Source organism: Eurytemora carolleeae, unplaced genomic scaffold (genome assembly GCF_000591075.1).
Source record: "Eurytemora carolleeae unplaced genomic scaffold, Eaff_2.0 scaffold330, whole genome shotgun sequence".
NCBI lineage: Eukaryota > Metazoa > Arthropoda > Copepoda > Calanoida > Temoridae > Eurytemora > Eurytemora carolleeae.
Window position 1 is genome coordinate 1,405 of NW_019396272.1, and position 5,572 is coordinate 6,976.

At 30.8% G+C, this 5,572-nt stretch overlaps 1 long non-coding RNA gene across 2 annotated transcripts; it reads right to left on the bottom strand.

Moving 5' to 3' along the window:
* Positions 1-97: 97 nt before the first annotated feature.
* On the bottom strand, positions 98-5,278 carry LOC111699884 (uncharacterized). Of its 2 annotated transcripts, none has more exons than XR_002764842.1 (6): positions 4,397-5,278; positions 3,433-3,489; positions 3,045-3,271; positions 2,050-2,252; positions 1,262-1,323; positions 98-190 (listed from the first exon to the last, which is right to left on the bottom strand). It is a non-coding gene; the product is annotated as an uncharacterized LOC111699884 (long non-coding RNA). The 2 variants fall into 2 exon arrangements; XR_002764841.1 differs by having other exon boundaries at positions 2,050-2,310.
* Between the last annotated feature and the right edge of the window lie 294 nt (positions 5,279-5,572).

Sequence of the window (5,572 nt, forward strand, 5' to 3'; positions counted from 1 at the left end):
TATTATTATTATTATTATTCTTATTCTTATTATTATTATCATCATTATTATTATTATTATTATTATTCTTATTCTTATTATTATTATTTACCTCCGCAGAAAGTGACAGAGGTTGCAACTTGAATAGTGGAATAAATGTTTTCTTCGTTCGTTCCTTCCCCTCTGTGGGATCGTCTACGTCAGAGTCAAGCTTAAAAATCATGAAAGAAATAAAAAGTGATTTATTCATAACATTGTTCTGCACACTACTCGGAAACACCAACAACCATGCTTGGTATTTTGTACATAGCAACCATTTTGGGTGTTATGATAACATACGAGAATTAAAAGGATAACCATTAACAATATTGTTAATTGATTGAGAATAAGTTACTAGATTGATTGATTGAAATCAACAGAACTGATATTACGAGGTACGTGTTTCTATTGTAGGTACATTAATTAATACTGTATTAACAAGCAAATAAATGATGAGATTAAAACAATGAAGTAAAATAAATTCATGTTGCACATTTTCCTGTGAATCGTTTGTCAAAATAATTTGAAGGAAGAGTAAAAAAAAATTAATATGTGAACTGAGAATGAGCTGAGATCTTGATCATGAATCATGAAGGAATTAATTAAAATTGAAGAGATCATTATTTAATTAAGTAAAGAAATGCAAATGATTGCGTCAACTTCAAGAATGGTTAATTTAATGTTCTTTCTTTTGTATTTTTTTAAGGGAAAATTTAATTTTATGTTGAATTGAAAAAATTAAATTGTTTAAATAATTAATTCCTGTGTTGGTTTGCAAATATTTGGCTTAATTCACAAATAAAAGTAACAGTTTGTTGTGATCTCCTTGTTGCCTGATGAGAGCGGTCGAACTGAGACACAGTCATAAATTGAATCAAACAAATTTAAATTAAAGGAATTAAAACCCAGAAAGAGGAAAATTTTTTTTAAATTGAATCGAATAATCTAATCTTGATATAGAAATGTGTGAACTTGCGTAAAATTCATGAAACATTGGTTTATTTTGGGGAAAATTTGCATGAAAGGTCAGGAAATGTTAATTTTTTGGGGAAGATTCAGAAAGCCTGGTTTGTGTGTTTATAGGATTAAAAAATGTTTTTTAAAAAAATGGAGCCCTGTGTTTGATCTTGGGTGGAGTTCTAGTTTGATCTTAGAATGCAATTCTGTTGGTCATTTTCGGTGTGATCTGCGTGGAAATCTGGATTATTAATGTTTACTTGGAAACTGGTTTATCAATGTTTACCTGGAAACTGGTTCCTGGTAGATGAATATTCAGCCCTGTGTCTGTATCAGAAACTGACGCATCTAAAATAAAAGTAATAAAAATGATAAACTATCACAACTATTTCAAACAGTATTCTCATCATTGTGTCTCTGCATCCTGGCTTAAAATTAAATCATATAAACTTAAAAACATTGATTCCATAAATGACCTAGAACATGAACAACAACTTATTTTCGAAATGATATAAATTAATTTAAACATAATAAGTATATCTCAGAAGCACGTTTAAGGATTGAGTAGAAAATGTTGTAATCTTTGAGCTTTATAAAAAAAGGTGTGATTCTGTTCTAAACATTATTTTTCCCTCCAAATTGAGTAAAAAATAAATTTTTAAAACAGCAAATAAATTTTTTATCGACTATTTTCTTACAATGTCCAAGATTTATTGATTTTTTATTTGAATTCTTATTTTTGTATACTTTAATTTAACGACCTTTTCAACAAATGACCCAACTGCAGAATCATATCAAAGACCAATGAATCTCCCTTGGATTTAGGGAAAATCATCCACCTGGGATTAAAAGATAAACCTGTCTTGTAATTCAACATAGTAAGGTAGACAAGTTGGGATTTATATTGGGAATCTATGCAAGGAGTTATTCTTTTGTGGGAAAAAGAAACTAGTTAATAATAGAATTGTTGAAAAAAAAAAAACTTTTATAAATATTTAACAACAGATACTTTTCATACTATGTTTAGTTGAAAACAGGGGGATAAAAGAAAACCCTTCTAAAAATAAACCATACCTAGCGGGGGGAGTGTAGTAGGGGCTGTTGTAGAGAGAAAGGGCCAGATAATTAGAGGTAACTTAGAAGGGAACTGTGTAGAGAGAAGGAAGGTAGAAGACTGAGGAACGAACACCTGACAGGTTGTAATGATGTGTCAAGAAATCAGCTACGCAAAGGACTCAGTACAGTACACAGGAAGAGGAGAGAGAGAGTGTGCAACCCTGCAACAAAAGTCATCATCTTCTCAAAGTTAAACCCACAGATCAAGGGATCCACGGCCTAAACAAACAAATTCTAGAGACCTGAGCTGAAAACTTTAGAATGGAATATTCTTAATCCTGATCGGTTAATTAATCTGGAGATTAATAACAAGAGGAGAACAAGCATTAATTAATCTAGAGATTAAGAAAATATGATGATAAAGCATTGATCTAGATATCCAATATTCTTAATAATGCTAAATAAAAACTAATTTGGTCATGTACAAAATTGATAGGAGGGGGGGGGGCCCAAAAATCGTTCACTAGGACAGACCCGGATACAAGACAAGACAAGAAAAGACAAGATGGTTATTTTAAGATAGTACGTATAGTTTCCTTACATATTTGGAGAACTGGTATAACGTGATTATCCAAGAAAAAATCAGCTGTTTTATGAAAAATATTTATTATAATTGAAACATTATAAACCCAGAAGATGAAATTTGGTAAATTTTGTCACAACTGTCTTGCTTGTGTTAACTAAGATTTATTAAAAAAAAACTTATTCTTTTTTGTTAGGGAGTAAGATATCTTGAATTGTATAAATTTTAAAAAATCTCCTTTTATATCGTTAAGCAACTTTCAGGGGTGTATATTTTTCAGAATTACCCCCACCGGGGGGGAATGATTTTTGATGAATGAATCTTTCTTTTAGATAGTTTTTACCAAAAAAATCATTAATAAAGTAAACCATATACATATACATTTTCTGGGGAAAATAAATGATTTCCCAAAAGATTTTTTTAAATATACCTTTGCTTGTAAATATTCTCTTTAAGAATGATCAACCCATTGATATTTGGTAGAGTAGACCTGTAGAACAGATCCTGGAGAGAATATCCGTCCTGTACAACAGATCCTAGAGAGAATATCTGTCCTGTACAACAGATCCTGTAGAGAAGATCCGTCCTGTACAACAGATCTCAAACTTAGATCTAGGATACAATACTGAAGATGAACCTCTCTGCAGCTGAGACGTTCTAAATAAATAAAAATAATTATTAAATTTTAAAGTAATTTAGTCTTTATTTTAAACTTTTAAAAATAATTATCATTATCATTTTTATTATCATTTTATTATCATTTTTATTATTATTATTAATCTTTTCATTTCAGTTATCTGTTAAAGAAAGGTTCTTACTGTTTATGTCCAGCTTGGATTGCCGTAGGTTTGTCAATTTTGCTCTTTTCCCCTTTTCTAAAATTAAAAAGATTAGAATTTAATTTTTAGTATGTAAAGTAACCCCAAACCAAACGTCATTATACTTGTCATGAGACCTCTCTGGACCCACCCAAACTTAAAAGTATTGGAAACAACGAAAAATAAGTAATACGACAAATCTTCTTTCTTAAGGGGACTGTAAGCGTAATTATAAGTGACCCTAATGCCCTATTTACAACGGTACCATTGAAACATTTCTGTGTTTCAATGGTACCGTTGTGTTAAAAATAACTGTATATAGATAATTTTTTTACTACAAACAAAAACCCCCCTCCTCTAAAAAAAATTGTATAAATAGGAGTCCTAAACGTATATATTAGGTATATAATATTCCTAAACAAAGATACATTGAGTCCTAAACAGAGATATATAGGAGTCCTTAACATAGGTACTTAAAGTCCTAAAATAGATACATAGTTTTTTTAAGCATAGATAAAGAGGAGACCTAAACATAGATTAGATATATACTTCATACATCTTCCATAAAATCATCAATAAAATCATCCATATTATTATCCATAATATCATCTATCTAACTATTCATCCATAAAATCATCCATCTAAATATTCATCCATAATATCATCCATTATTTACTTTTTTATAAATTCATCAGATTATTTACTTTTCTTGTCAATGGACACCCATAAGATATAAATAAGCACCTTAATTTCACCCAGGTAACTTCCTAGAGAACGATTATTGGACCCCCCCCCTCCTATCAATTTTGTACATAGATCTTAAATGTAAGACATGGATATACTTAACCATGTGGCCGCAGCGCTCGACCCCCTAGCCTGTCCTAGCCGCAGCACTAGGCCCAGAAAGTGTCCTAACTTNGACCCTTTCACCCAAAACTTCGGATTTTTTCTATAATGTTTCTACCTGAAGAGCTCCGATAACAGCACTCTGGAACCTTTGATCAGTCTTGATTAAGTCCTGGGTGATCTCCCTGACCAGATGCTGGAAGTGAAGCTTACCACAATTAAGCTGAAGCATGTGAATAATTCCAAATTAAAAACTTTACTAACAAAACATGGCGATTGGAACTTTTTCTTTGTTTGTACTCGCGGAGTAATATCCAAAATAACTAACATTGAACTATATCCATCAACAGCCACAGGACGTTCAACTAAAAATAATTAAAGAAAATAAAGGAATTTATTAAATAATTTTACAAAAATATCAATAGTTAAGTAGCCCAAATTTCGCAAGAAAAATGAAAACTAATAAACAAACTATTTTCTTCTTTGTTTCTAACTCCATCTAGCGGTTGAATCTAAAACAAAACAGGTAAAGCAAATGAATATTTGTCACATAAAATTCGCACTAATCTTTACGACCTTTAGCACCATTAAATAAAACCTTACACTTTAAAATCAATATAAAAATAATCAAAAATTTTATCCCTTCAGAGTCGGGTCTACTGTAATATACAGGGTGTCCCGCAAAACATGACATTCAATACATAGATATTTTTAGTTAGACAAATCTTTTGCTTAATTATATTTTACTTTGAAATCAATTTCAATATAATATGACTTTCATATATTATTTGTATTGATATTTGGTATCAAACAATTTGACAAATAATGGAAAAAGGCATTCTAAACTAATCACTATATCATGTTTCGTGGGACAGGGTAAATGTAAATGTAAATTATATAATAATAGCTTTTCTATAAATTTAAACACCATTTTATTTTTACTGCAGAAGCAGGCCCATGGTGGAGGGGGGGGGGCCCGTACTCTTGCGCCCCCCTAGACATGCACCCCCTAGCCCCCCCCCCTAGAGCCAGCGGCAGGCTCTAATTTAATAAACAGTAAACAATTACATATATATTCAAATTTTTTACTTTTCTTATCAATCGGACATACATTACCATCTTTCCATGGAGAGCTTCACTTGAAATTACGCTTACATTAAACTAGATGCTTTATGTCTAAACTAAAAACTCCCTTTTCATTTTTTTATAAATATAGAAAAGTTTTAAATCCAGAACTGGAAGATTTTGAACCAAGGTATAAATTTTTAGTATTGTAGATAAAAGATTTTTAAAC